Below are 15482 nucleotides of genomic sequence, written 5' to 3' on the forward strand. Positions count from 1 at the left end.
CAGTTAGAATGCCTCATATGTTGTATATGCATTGTTGAACTTAAATCTGCCAAATTAAAAATGAGATTCATCAATGCTAGGTTGTCTGTTTTATGTAGGTATACATCAGGTGGCTAACCTGTAGCTTCCAGAAGTTTGTGGACTCCAGTTCCTATGAACCCCAACCCCATCAGACATGTTGGAAATTTGGAGTAACAAAATCTGGTGGGCTAAAAATTAGCCATTCCTGGTATACCTTACAAGTGTCACAGATTAGTATCAAAGTGAGTTGCAGTGCTCTGGAACACATTTTTTGGCTCTGTACTCACATAGATGCTTATCACTTGATTGCTACAACATCGATGGGCAATTCTGAATGTGGCATGTAAAGGCATTTTAAAATATTTTCAAAGGATGGGAAAATTAATGCTGTCATGTGTTTACGGGGATATTAATGCTATTATGTGTAAAGGCTATTAGGATGCTAACAGACATACATCATCATGAGAAAGCTGATCAAGATGTCACCACATGATACAAATAGTATAATCTAAACCTCAGAGTTTAAAAATAAAAAGGTTCCATAATTCATATCAAGCCTTCATACACAGCTTAGCTTACTGAAGGAAGCAGTGTACAATCTGGGAAAGTGGCCCAGGAACAGGCTCCAGTCCAGACACAGTGATCATGAGCAGATGTTCATCTGCAGCTTCATAATGTGCCTGCACACATGTGCCTGCAGAAGTCTTCCCTTGTGCCTTTGGAGTTCCCTCTACACACCTCCACACACCCATGCTGAATTGGGGTTACTTAGAAGTATTCTACTGCAGCCAACAGAGCAGGTTGCCACCTATGCTTGGCTGCTGTAAGTGTGGTGCCTACAACAGTTTCTTCAATGGGCTAATGTGCCTGGAGGTCCCAAAATGTTGGTCACTCCTGTATTAAGCCATGATGAGCACCAAGGGAACATGCTCCTCCCTCGCTTCTCCCTACAACCTAATTATCCTGATTTGTTAGCCATTAAGACAGAGTTCCCAGTATAGACATGAAGGTAATACTTCATCCAAATACTTCATCCAAATACAGCCAGCGGTGTAATGTGTAATATGCAGCAATATGCAGCAGAGTAGCACTACTCTGAGCAGAATAGCTTGCTGTTCTTTGGATTACTAAGTAGTCATTACTGCTGGAAGTAATCCTGTGCACTTTCTACAAAGCTTCAGTCTTCACTGCACAGATTAAGTTGTGTCAGTGGATGTCTGCCAGACTTCCAATACTTAGTCTTAAACCAACTCTCTCTCCAGTCCTACCAACCTTTCCACAAGATCTGTTCCTCTCAGCACTCAATTTACACCTCAATACTTACAAGTAGCAAGGTGGTATAGTTTTCAAGTGTTGATTTACATGTGCAAAAATAGCACAAAGCAGAGCTATCTCTGCAAGTTTGACAACACAGAAAGATACTTAAGGGCAATAATTTATGATATGTTGTAAGTGTGCAAAAGGCTTTTCAACTCTCCTCTCATTCATTCCAAACAATTCCCACCTTACTAAGGTAAGTGACTGGAATAAAAGGAAAAATGTACGAATTGATTGGGACTTATTGAAGACCATCTTGGACAATCATGACTTAGCAGAAATATGAAAAAGGTGTCTCAGTTTGAGTAGGAAACCATTCATCCACTGATCAATACATACTAATTCAAGAAACTCTCATGAATACAGTCCTGTTCAATATGTGGGCAGCCTTGGTGTACCTCCTTTTTTCTTAAGACTGCAATCCTATGCATGGCTTCATGCAGTTTTTGGAATAAGCCCCAAAGAACAAAGCAATCAAGTACATGATGAAAGGTCACCACTTTAATACTGAATGATCCAAATAATATTGAGACATTATTTGGTTTGTGTACTTGTGTGGTTAAAGAACTGTTGACACACTTTCTTTTTAACTATTTAGCATGGGTTTTTTGCCATATATCTTTGCTTTCCTGAATTTTAACAGTGTGGTGATGAATAGAACCCACAAAAGGAATTCTGTTACAAAGTTTTACCCAAGGAGATGCTGCACTGCACTCTGAAAGTTATTTACCCAACAAACTGATGATTACACAGTTGTCTGATGACTCACTTAATCTGTTACATTTGGAGTATTCCAGAGAACAGGAGGCTGCAGTTCACAGAAAAGACCAAATAAAGCTCATTTCTAGATGACATCATATGTTTTGAGCACTCTCCAACAGTAATCTCAAACGAAACAGAGCATAAATATATTGTATGTGCATTGTGCTAGGTACAAAAGACAGACAGACATACGAACACAAAACCCATGTTACAATGGAAGTTATATCCCAGCTCATTTTCTGAGTGTCTTGCAAATTTAAAATATAACTCAGCAGTTCTAAAATGAGAGAAAGGGATAAAACAGTGAGTCATAAAATCCTTGTGGGTGGGTCACCAGGCTGCCATAAATTGATGCTGGGCACAAGTACAGCACAAAAGGCTAAAAGCTGGGGACAGGTTTCCAGATCTGCAATCTAGAGGAACTAAACAAAAACATGCTCTGGGTGACCCTTTTTCCTTTTTTTCTTCTTCAATACCATGCTATCACAAAAGCACAAACTACTACATATAGCCATCATATCTTGTTTTAGAAATCCAAAACAATGCAAGTGGTTTAGGGATTGTTTCCTTAAACACAAGGACATCAGGAGTAAAACTTCCCTTACTGCTCCTAGAAAAGTGAATTCTACATCTTGAAGAAATTCTACTGAGCTCATCATCCGGCTTCTGAGATGTTAACCAGGCAACTGACTACATCTCTTTGATGTCTAAGGACTAGAAACTTACTTACATAAAGCCAAAAACTGAGAATCTCACAACACAAAATTATATGCTCAGTTTTGACCTTGTGCAATGCAGTGATGGAACTGCAACAAACATAGGCTCCTTAAGTGTATTCTTAGAATTAAGCAGGAGTGAAAAATGTTTCTCACTTCAGAAGAAAGCAAAGTGAGAAGCTTCAACTTGCCTCACTAGGAGGTTACTCTACACAGTACCAAGATATACAGCCTAAATATGGAGTAAATTTTTCTGGGAAGAATTTCCACATAACTCACAAGGTAAAATTTGGCACAGCAATAAAGCAACTCCACTGCAATCACAAAGTCATGGGATAAGTATAAGAATACTCTTCCCACAGTTTCTGGACCCTGGGTGCTGATCAAAAGGCCGCTGAGATTACACATTCTGGTAGCACTAATCTCAGTTCATGACAAGGGCAAGCTTTTGAGGAACTTCTCTTCAGGCAGACATGAAAAACTCTGCAATGCCTAAAATCCTTACACCATTTACCAACACCAAAACAAAAAGACTACATTCATTAACAATGCACAAAGTATAGAAAGCAAATGCATTCACAATGCTGTGCTTGTTGTGCTACAGTGCAGACTTTAACATGCCATATCAGATATTGTATTGCTGATTGCTATGTGGCATGCTGCTCTTTCCTTTAGGACATAAATTTCCAGGAAATCCAGGTAGAAATAGATGCATGCACTGTATGGCCTTTGAGGGCTCATAATTCACTCACATACTTTGTAGAATGCCCATACAGTATTCATAAAAAAAAAAAAATAGATGGAAAAGAACACATAATATCTACCTTAAGCAGATTTTCCAGTTCTTAGCAGTGGATGCCTTCTAAGAATAAGAAGGGTCTTGAAACCTGTAATAATAAATAGAATTAGTCAGGTATATTATCTTTCTTGACATATTGAAAATACAAAATGAAATGCATCATAAAAGCTATGAAGGAGCAAACTGCAACAAACTACAGTACAGATAATATTGATAAGATCTATCATATTGATATCCACAACAAAATACATCAGTGAAAACTACTTTTTATTTTGAATAAACCCAGAATTGCAAATTGGATATTTTCTGAATTAGAATGGCTTTCAGATTCACACAAGCATATAAATGCAGCATTCGAAATTAGCCAGTTGTCAGTCGCTTTTTGCAACCCAGGAGCGCCCCCTTGTGGCCAAGCTGAAATCTGCAGTCACCAGAGGGGAGATCGGGCTGATTTTCAGCTGTGAAAGACATGTTGTGGTTGGAGCAGGAGGGGCGATCTGGCTGTTCAAAGGGAGTCTCTTTGGAGAAACAGAAATGCTGTGTGGAAACACCCCTTAAACTGGTGCATATTCTATAAAATAGGGTATTTTAGAAATAGAAGGAAGTGTGGAATTTTATTATCTTTTAAGTACAAGGGGTGCCAGTACAACCCATCAACGTATTATAATTCAAACTACAAGGTGTCAGTCTTACTTGCATTTTTACTGGAAGTGAAAAATGAAATAAAGAAGTGCCTTTTCTTGGGGAAACCCCATTTCATATGTCAAAATAAATGTTATGTTAGGGTTTCTATAAACAACCTTTGAGGGTTTTCACGCTAAATCCTAGTTATCAATACAGAATGGTAGTCTTTTTTTTGTATTTTGTTTTTTTTTAAGTGCAAACATTTCCCACAAATTTCCTCTCATCCATACTCATGGAGTTAACACACTACAGCTAAAATGATAATTTGAGGTAGGGGCAAACCTTCAAAGAAACCAAGCACCTTGAAATAGTGGAGCATCACCCAACCATTTACAGGGAAAAGCTTTGCTCTACAGAAATAAAAATATTAGAACTTTGAAAATAATCATGTTATGTAGGCATGAAGGGACAGAGTTAGACAATGTCCCTCACTGGCAGCTCCACCTATCACAGAAGCTGTGACATTGTAAATGGAAAGAAAAAGCTCGACTCAGGGGTAGTCAGTGTGGTGTAGGACCTGGGAGACCCAGGTTCAAAACCTTACTCAGCCATGTTCACTGGTTGTGACTGTCCTAAACATGCCTAAACTTAAGTCCATCTGTGCTCTCTGTACAACCTGTTTTGCTATGGCTGGTTACAACATTCCAAATACAAAAAAACTGTGAATAGAACCAAATAAATTCTCTTTGCAAAGTTATTCACAACTTTATAAAAGATGCAGGTTTTGGCAAACTACCCACTCTAACTGAGTAAAAGAGGTTTGGTTTTTACTGCTGCTAGATGAAACTGCAGTCACATCTCTTCTAGACTGCTTTTTCCACTTGATTGCTTCTTCATTTTAAAAGAACTCATCTTTCGTGCACAACATTTATTCCATCTTCAGCTAAATGGCCCATCTTGTCTTCATTTGCTGTGTAATCATGTAAAAAAAAATGTTTCTAGACATACTGTGGCAACTGAAACCTAAGCTGAAGGTGCCATTTTGCTCCCAGCTCTTATATCTCAGTTTCTGACACTGTGTAAATGCCACCTCTAAGGTATTTCCAGAGAAATACCTTCCTCCTACTCCTTTTCAATGTTCAGTAAGAATTTGCTTCTAACTTAAACGTCATTACAGTGGTACCTCCAGTTACGAATTTAATTCGTTCCGGAGGTCCGTTCTCAACCCGAACCCGCTCGTAACATGAGGCGTGCTTTCGCTAATGGCACCTCCCACTGCTCCCAGCGAGCGACTTCCGCACGCATCCCGGGGCAAAGGTCACAACCAGGAGCATCTACTTCCGGGTTAGCGGAGCTCGTAACCCGCAGTGTTCGCAAGGGGGACAGTACGTAACACGAGGTTCCACTGCATCACATTTAGCACACAAGTACTGAAAAGCCATTTCTTATACAGTGGTACCTCTGGTTAAGAACTTAATTCGTTCTGGAGGTCTGTTCTTAACATGAAACTGTTCTTAACCTGAGGTACCACTTTAGCTAATGGGGCTGCTGCGCCGCCGCCATGCGATTTCTGTTCCGATCCTGAAGCAAAGTTCTTAACCTGAGGTACTATTTCTGGGTTAGCGGAGTCTGTAACCTGAAGCGTCTGTAACCCGAGGTTCCACTGTACATCTAAGCATCTGCTGTACTTTTTTGCTACTCCTTTCCTAGAAAGAATCAGTAGAGAGTTCATTTGTATCCATGAGTCCTTCAGTACTAGACAGTTAATTAAAATCCAGTATATGGCAAAGATTTTTGTTTACGGCAGGGAGGCCACACTAAGGCATGCTCTATTAGCATTCCAGCCTTACATTAGCCAATAATGATGAAACTGTAGTCTGCTTTACTACAGAACAGTAAAAAGAAAGATAGAGGGGACAGGAAATTGTGAGAAAATACTATTTCATATTTAGCATTTATATATATCACTTTAGGGTGTTCAAAGCCATTTACATACCACAACTTAGAAAACCCCTCATCAACTGTGTTAAGTAAATGAGAAAACACACATATGCCCAATATAATGCTTTGTTTTTGACACAACAGCCCCCAAGCAGTGCAATACACCAAACCACATAAGGCTTTAAGGCTCCCAAGCATGAAAAGTACCGTATTTTTCGCACTATAGGACGCACTTTTTCCCCTCCAAAAATGAAGGGGAAATGTGTGTGCGTCCTATGGTGCGAATGCAGGCTTTTGCTGAAGCCTGGAGAGCGAGAGGGGTCCGTGCGCACCGACCCCTCTCGCTCTCCAGGCTTCAGGAAGCTATCCCAAGTCTTGCAAGCCCGGCGGGATGTCCCGCGGGCTCGCAAGGCTTGCGGGCAGCAGCCTGCACCCAAAAGCTGGGGACAGCGGGGAGGCGCAGAGCCGCCACCCCGCTATTCCCCGACCTGATCTGGAGGCTGGCGGGGGGAGAAGCAAGCCTGCTTCTCCCCCCCACCATCCCCACAACCTCCAGATCAGGTCGTGGAAAAGCGGGATGGCGGCGCTCCGCTATCCCGCTTTTCCCCGACCTGATCGGGAGGCTGGCGGGGGGAGAAGCAAGCCTGCTTCTCCCCCCCACCAGCCCCACAACCTCCAGATCAGGTCGTGGAAAAGCGGGATGGCGGCGCTCCGCTATCCCGCTTTTCCCCGACCTGATCGGGAGGCTGGGGGAGGGAGAAGCAAGCCTGCTTCTCCCCCCCACCAGCCCCACAACCTCCAGATCAGGTCGGGGGAAAGCGGGATGGCGGCGCTCCGCTATCCCGCTTTTCCCCGACCTGATCGGGAGGCTGGGGGAGGGAGAAGCAAGCCTGCTTCTCCCCCCCACCAGCCCCACAACCTCCAGATCAGGTCGTGGAAAAGCGGGATGGCGGCGCTCCGCTATCCCGCTTTTCCCCGACCTGATCGGGAGGCTGGGGGAGGGAGAAGCAAGCCTGCTTCTCCCCCCCCCCACCATCCCCACAACCTCCCGGCTTCAGGAGAGCCCCACCGCCAGCCCCACAAGCTCGGGGGACAGCGGGAGAGGCGCAGCGCGCCATCCCGCTGTCTCCCGACATGGTTTGGAGGTTGGCGGAAGGCTTCCTCCTCCCCCAGCCCCGCAAGTTCCCAGAGCGATGCCAAAGCATGGCTCTGGGTCCCGTTCTGGGGGAGGGGGAAGCTCGGGCTTCCCCGCCCCAGCCCCGCGCCTGGGGGGGGGGATAAATTTTTTTTGCCTTTATTTCCCCCCCCCCAATCTAGGTGCGTCCTATGGACCGGTGCGTCCAATAGTCCGAAAAATACGGTACTTGCAGGTGACAGGGCACAATAATGCTTTGCCAAAATGGGGAGAGGGGAGAGGTGTATTAAGAGATTTAAATAACATTAATTTCTGGACTGATTGCAGTCAAGATTTCTAGGGAAGACCAGTAATTATTTTGACCACTGGTTGACTGTAAAACTCTGACTTCATGGAGCTTCATGGAACATTTTGAATGCCTGAGATCTGTTAGGACCCAAAATCTATTGCAGCCTTGTGTTTGTTATTCTTGCTATCTGCTCACACTTCCCAAGTACCTAACTTTCACTACCCACAAAAAAATGCCTTATGACTCATCACTTTCAGTTATGTTTCCAGTATTGACCTCGGTTACTTCTGGCCTCGTGCCTAACCATGCCCTCTAACTGTTCAGAAACCTCTTCCTAAAATTATCATGATGTGCAGCTAATTAAAAAGACCCTCATTAACATTTGCTGTCGCAGTCCTCGTTATAATATCCTCTCATTTCCTTTTGCTAGTTATCAAGAATGGTAGGGCAACTGCAGGGACTGAACCAATAAAAACTACTCTTTGTTCAACATCAAAGCTAAGTGAGACCAGGGCTTCAGGCTTATTGCCTATTTCAATTTCTAATGCAACACATACAAGCAATTTGCAGTACTGTATGATTTGCTAAACACAACACTTAACCTAAAATATAAGATACAAGGCAGCAAAATTCACTAGGAAATTACCAAGAGTCTATTTGTATGTGGAAAGAAACTGAGCAGACTGCAAGTAGAATACACAATGGAATTAGAGGGGAAATATGCACATTTTCAGACAGAAATACTATGGCGTCCCGTCTTTTCCTATGATTCTTCCCAAAGTTTCATACACTCTAAATCCCAATGCCATATACTCATGTCATCTCCCTTCTTCCTATCTCTCTCTCTGTCTCACACAAACACACACACTACAATCCTAACTTCCCAGAAAGTCCCACTTGTGGCCCACTTCCCTCCCCACTCTCAATCTGCAGATAAACCAAACCTCCTCACAAACAACCTTCCTCCCTATGTTCACTGGGAGAAAACAGTTCCACATGCAGTGGCTGGCTTAAGTCAGTTCATCTAGCAATGATGAGGCTGCTTCAGCTCTTAAAAGCGAAAACTGGTTGGAAGGACAGAGGGGCGGGGGAAAGCCGAATGTAACCCTTGGACGTCTAAGTGAATTCTAGTTATGTAAGAACCGTGCAACATATGCTACATTAGATCAATTCAAGAAAAGCATACAAATGCACAAGCCCCAGCTTGAACACAGACAATATTCACAGTTTTAAAATATTCCACAACTCTCAATTGGGAAAACAAAGGTCTTTCTAGACCATAAAAATAATTAAATATCAGGAGACGGTAAAAAAACACATCTTTTTTTCTGCCCCATCCATCCTCCAGAGTTAAGCTAAATAATAAAAAGGTAGCAAGGCACTAAAACAGTGGTTTCAGATAAATCAACAGCCTTACATTTCATAACAGGGTCCTCGTATTGGGCCTACTTTACTGGACTGAGTCGTGCATGTTTAAAAGCATTTATCACCCAATCTCAAGAGCTCAGACTCTTTAAAATAAGTTACAAATATGCCACTGTAATAGTCCATGCCAAACTTCAGCTAAATTTCTACCAAAATTACAGTTCATAACTTCACGTATTACTGACACCAGAAAGGTAAAATGCACATATGGTCCTGAGGCTTTAAAAACATCACATAAGGAATTCACCCATTTCCATTTATAATCTTTCTTTCTTTTTCTTTTTTTTGCAGTATTTTATTTTTATGGGAATAACTTCTTGAGGCAAATCTGATACATCTATCCAAGTTTAGTGGCCAGTTCTTTAGCCTTGGCTTTTTCAAGCTTAGCAATGCGGGCCACTGACTTTGGCCCCAGAAGATTGCCACCCCAGTGACGACGAATCTCCTCGTATCTCTCATTGTAGTTGGTCTTGACAGCTTCCACGAGTTTAGCTAGAGCTCCCTTGTCCTCGGGATTAACCTGAGTGAAGGCAACACAGGTACAGGTCTTTCGGTGGACAAGGCGACCCAGCCTTGCCTTGCCTTGCCTTTGATGATGCAATAGGGCACTCCCATTTTTCTGCACAAGGCAGGCAGGAAAACTACCAGCTCAACGGGGTCCAAATCGTGTGCGATCACCACCAGCTGCGCCTTCTTGTTCTCCACCAGAGTTGTAACAATGTTGACACCTGCTCTGAGCACAGGAGGCCTCTTGGTAGGGACACCGCCTTTCCCTGCAGCCTTTTGCTCTGCACGGGCCAGCAGCCTCTGCTTCTTCTCTTGCTTCGTCTCAGGCCTGTATTTGTGGGCCAATTTCAGAAGCTGAGTAGCTGTCTGACGGTCCAATGCTTGAGTGAACTGGTTAACTGCTGGAGGCACCTTCAGCCTTTTGTAGAGGATGGCTCTTTGGCACTGAAGTCGGATATAACGAGGCCATTTCACAAAGCGAGTCAGGTCCCGTTTGGGCTGAATGTCCTGCCCGATGCCAAAGTTCTTGGGCCTTTTCTCAAAGAGAGGATTTACAACCTTCTTGGCCTCCTGTTTCTTGACCACGGCAGGGGCCGGAGCCACCTTCTTCCCCTTGGGCTGCGTAAGTTGAAAGAACAATTCGGTGAATTCCCTACTAAAAGCGGGCGAGCCGCACACACATCGGAGGCCTGCACCAGGCCCGGGCCCCCAAACCGGTTCCCCATTTCATCCGCTCTCCCAAATACAAGGCGCCAGGGTGTCCCGTGCCTCCCCGGCCAGAAGAAGCCCAACCATTAGCCCGTTTAGAGGACCGATGGCGGCGGATTGAAAGTCCGCCGCTACAACAGACACAACTCACCCCATTTGGCACCTCAGATGTCAAAGAGAACAACAACTACCAGACTTTTAGAAGACATCTGAAGGCAGCCCTGTTTAGGGAAGCTTTTAATGTTTGATGTATCACAGTATTTTAATATTCTTTTGGAAGCCGCCCAGAGTGGCTGGGGAAGCCCAGCCAGATGGGCGGGGTATAAATAATAAATTATTATTATTATTATTATTATTATTATTCATAATCTTTCTTAGAAGGTTGACACCAGCCCTTACCCTTTCTCTGGAAGTCACTCTGCCTCACCCTCTGGGGATCTCTTAGGGATGTTATCATGTGGGCGTTATCTTTCAGGGATTAGAGGAAACAGTACTCAAAGGACCCAAGTGAAAGTGACTTCAGTCATGGGCAAATTACTAGATAAGGAAGCCACTACATTTCTTATTGACTAAGTTTTGTTCTGGATAAGTTTAACAAGTTCACTTGCAGAGATGCTGTGTGTTATCAACTTCCCTTTTCTTAAGATTCACAGGATCTGACAAGACATCCTGAGAGGTTACTGGTAACTATAAATCACTTAGCGTTCATGCTTGTTTATCCCACTTCTACAAGTAACATAGAATAGATTATATGGAATTATAATACTTTAACCTCATAAATCTGCAGGACAGATGATGAACCACAAAGCAGCAAGGCCTCATGGGCATATACCTTCCTGTCATTCCAAAGCCTTTCGTAAGTCACAACAATATTTTTTTAAAAAAAGCTTCTTATTGTCAGCTGCCTTGGAAGCCTATTGTCAGACAAAAAGGTGGGATATTAAATAAATTCTCTGAAATAGATCTGGCTGAGGTAGCACTTGCCCCATGAGCATTACAGCAGAACAAAGAAGTTAACCCATGGAATCAACATCCACTACTCACTGCTTTTATTATGCATACCCATCACAATAGTTTAAGGATATGTGATCAGCAGTACATATTCATTCATTCAAGCATCAGGCCTCTATCCTGTGGCTCACAGCCTTTTTCCATAGCTTGGCACAAGAGCTCAGGTAGTATTCAAGGTACTGTGTCTCTGAAGTTGCTCAGGACTTTGTATATTAATCAGGGACATACCTAGAGGTTGGCTAGAATTGCCCCTGCCAGTGATGCAGGCCCAGGGGGGGTGCAAAAATTGTGTCTCTCCACCCTGGCTCGGAGACCACTCACCCATCCATACACTCCCTGGGCCACTCCTCTGCTGCTCTGGGTGGCCAGGCAAGGTGTGCAAGGCTCCTCTGGGTGCCTCAGTGGAAGAAACCAGTTGCCATCATGGACCATCACAGCAGCCCTGTGCCCCCCCCCCCACCTTTCTGGTCTGCCAGCTTATTAGAAGTGTGAGCAGAGCACTTGGCGGGAGGTGTTTACGGTGAGTTCTGGCACCTCTTTCTAGAAAAATAGCATTGGTGGTTACAATTAATTCTACACCAAATTATGTGCTAGTTTGTCATCAAATTACATGGGTAATCAACATGGCCCCCAAATCAGAAAAGCTTGAGTCCAAATTCTGAAATTGCAGAGGGAAAAGTATAATATATTTTGAATATGGAAATTTATTGTTGAACAGGGACTTCTCATGCATGCGAATTTCTCACTGTGTGCTCACAATATTGTTGCTATCAAAATTGCCAACATTTAATTCAGAGATTCATTTTCCAGAGGAAAGCCAGCAAGTGGAAGGGGGAAACCTGTTGCTGACAACTCATCTGAGCTAACCCTTACAATATTATGTGTCTACCTGGAAGCACACTTAAATGCCCAAATCACCTGAAGAAGAGTTCCAATTAGCCAGAAAGCTAAATCACAGCATTTTGAACACTAGTCTCCTTTGCTGCATGCCATTTAGGCAGCCTGATCAGCTGACCGATCCCAGAGGCCAAGAGGAGGTGCAAGGATAAATCATATACTTGGAAGGAAAAAAACGCTGTCCATCCGTATGGCATGCCACACCAGCATCAAACACCAAAGTCCAGAACAGTATAGCAAGATCAGAAGGGGAAAACACACACACCAACAGGACACATAAAGCAAAGATGACTAAAGTAAACAAACCAGACAAAAGGATTAGCATCATACCTCTACCTACAGAGCAATCACAGAATCGTGGAGTTGGAAGGGACCCCCAGAGTTATCTAGTCCAACCCCCTGCAATGCCCCATTCTTTGGGGGGGAAAGCAGGAATTTCTAGAATCTGTCAAAAGCAAAGGGGAGCAGGGCATTGAGACTCTTCTTGCCTTGATTACAATCCAAAGGATCAAAACAAAAGGTGTCCCAAAAAGAAGAGAAAGCTGGCAGGTAGTGACTTGCTTCTTCCCCCTACAACAGCTTGTATCGGTTCAACCCAACCTTTCAGCTTAATATTTGAACTGACAGGACTGAAATCTGGGACAACATCCCCTGCTCCTCCCCTTAACCAACGAACAGAGAAGGCAGTTATTGCCTAGCTAGGAAGATTGATGTGTTCCTATCTTTTTTTTTCTGTTGCCAATGCAAAAGACAACTCCTCATTCCTGGAAAGTGAAAACTTACAAGAGTTGTCCAAGTACAACATTATACAGAAAAGAGAAGCAAGGCAAGATCTTTAGCTCTGGTCTTTTCAAAGCCACTTGTCTTAAGGATTTTTGCTGACTAAACTAGTCTGTTCCTTGCACCAGTGAAAGGATGGGAAGCTATTCAAATACCCCCAAAAGCACCAAAAAACCCTGAATGATTCTCCACGGAGTTTCTACGGCAAGATCAAATTTCACTTTATGATTGTGAAACTTAACATAACAAGAAATAGTCAGTTTAACAGATATAGACGTTGAAACTAGAAACCAGTCTAGAAAGAAATAAGGAAACAGGAATAGAAATGCTTCAAAATTGTGAAAAACTTCAATATGTGACTTGCCCACCAGAAAGAAAACACAAATATGCTTCCAATTAGAGTAGTGCAAATGGCCTTTTGAAATTCTCCACTCAATCTGTGAGTACGGAAACAAAGGACAGTGAGCACCATTTCACCAAATTTCTCTATGAGAAAGAGACATTTTTCAGTATTTTCTCAGGCTTGAGGGGCTCATCATAAGCAGTGGCAGCAAAGCTTCTTTTCCCTTAGGTTTAATGTGATGCCATTGCAAATGACAGCATCATCAAATGTGTTGGCAGCCTAACCATCATTTTGCACCCTCCACAATCTTCAGACCTATTATTATTATGGAGCATGTGGGGTGGAAAGGGGGAATGGCAGGCACCACAAAAAAAGAAGAAAATTCCGAAGAGAAGCCTTTTTCTCTCAGATAGATATCGGGGAAATGCCTTTAGAGAAATTTCAGCTCAATTCTACATTCAGTGTTGGAACTACTTTGACAGATTCTACTCAGAGTAGATGAGGGAAGTAACAACATAACTTAAAACTCCTGCTTCTTCATTGAACATTAAAAGTAAAATGATAAATTATGCCCACCTCAACAGATTGGAGCATGTTTCTGCTGAAAAAAGTAACAGTTATCAAGTTCTTCACAGGAATGTAGTAAGAACAGAATACTTTTTTATTTATGCATATAAGAATAATTAGCATTTCAGAGTATGTTTTAACTGTTTAAGGTGCACCTCATACATTAGCTCAGGAATTCTCACAGCCACCCTCTAAAATGTTCCTTATTTCAGATAAGAGCAAAGGAACCGTGGTTTGCCTAAGCCCACATAGCACATGTTCAGACAATACTTTCCCCACAATACACACACAACTCTGGAACATCAGGAACAGCTTTTTAGGCTCGCACACTTGCTCCTCCATCTAACAACGTTGCAACCTGTTCTCATAGCAGCTAGCCAAATGCCCATGTTAAGTCCACAAGCAGAACATGAATGCATCAGCAGTCTCCTCACAATCCTATTTTAAAGCCATCACTAACTACATGCTGTGTGAAGTAGTAGTTTCTTTTGTATGTAAGTCCAACATCCAGCCTCACTGGATGGCACCAAGTTCTAGCATTATGAGGGGAGGGGAAGCTTTTCTCTATCCACTTTTTCAACACCGTGCACAATTTTATACATCTTTATCATGTATTCTCTCACTCAGCAAAACTAAAAACCCTCAAATGCTGCAATCTTTCCACACAGGGGGGTTGCTCCATTCCCTTGATTGGTTTTGGTTGCCCTTTTCTGAACATTCTCAAGCTCTACAATAACTTTGAGGTGAGGAAATCTCAATTGCACACAGTCACACCACAGATTTATACAATAGCATTATATGGCAAGTTTTATTTTCAGTCCTTTTCCCAATTATCCCTACCATGGCATTCACTTTTTTCACAGATGTTGCACACTGGGTCAAGATCTTCACTGAGCTATCTACAACAACCCAAATATCTCTTTCCTGGTCAGTGACCACCAGTACAGACCCCATGAGCTTCTGTGTGCTCATATATATACACATACACACAGTGCTTTTTTCTGGGGGTACGCAGGGGTAAGTATACCCCTAAACATTTTGTGAATCCAAGTTTGGCCTAATTGAGGGGCAGTATTTCAATATCAGTAGGAAAATGTGAGTACCCCTAAACATTTTTTAGAAAAAAGCACTGTGTATACACACACACACACGTGTGTGTGTGTCCCAATGTGCATCACTATACATATGCTTACACTGAAGTGCATCCTTTGATGTTTTGATGTGCTTAGACAATAATGAAAGAACAAGAGCATCCGGTGGATATTTGAACCCAATTGCATGGTTCAGACATAACAGAAGCCACATGAGTAAGTTGTGGTTAGCCTCAGGCTTCCCCAACACACACACTTTTGTACACCAGGAGGTAAAAATAGGAAACTTCAGTTATCCAATTTTAAACAATCTCAGTGCAATCCACAGTCCATCCAACCTCTGTCCTGCAGCTTATTAAAAAATTATTGAACAAGCCAGGAACAGAAAGCTTTGTTTGATCCTGGTTTGGTTCTCACTTACTAGAGTTTAAACAAACCACTATTGCCAGATATCAGCCTTAACAGGGAACTACAGCTTGCTTAAAATTGAAAACCTCTCATCTTTTCCATTTGCTCATGGAAGAAGAAGAGCATGAGACCCCAGCTCAG

The 15482-nt window shown here is 42.8% G+C and overlaps 1 protein-coding gene and 1 pseudogene across 2 annotated transcripts in view; both read right to left on the reverse strand.

Moving 5' to 3' along the window:
- PTK2 (protein tyrosine kinase 2) overlaps positions 1-15482 on the reverse strand; it is a 206681-nt gene that overhangs the window by 187600 nt on the left and 3599 nt on the right. The window contains exon 2 of the mRNA XM_081204424.1: positions 3641-3703. The gene's annotated coding sequence lies outside the window, so the exon portion shown is untranslated. The remainder of the gene's footprint in view (positions 1-3640; positions 3704-15482) is intronic.
- Positions 9295-10253, reverse strand: LOC308593599 (large ribosomal subunit protein eL8 pseudogene; annotated as a pseudogene). Its single transcript has one exon. The product of its transcript is annotated as a large ribosomal subunit protein eL8 pseudogene (transcript).

This window comes from Podarcis bocagei, assembly GCF_964188305.1.
Source record: "Podarcis bocagei genome assembly, chromosome: 8".
NCBI lineage: Eukaryota > Metazoa > Chordata > Lepidosauria > Squamata > Lacertidae > Podarcis > Podarcis bocagei.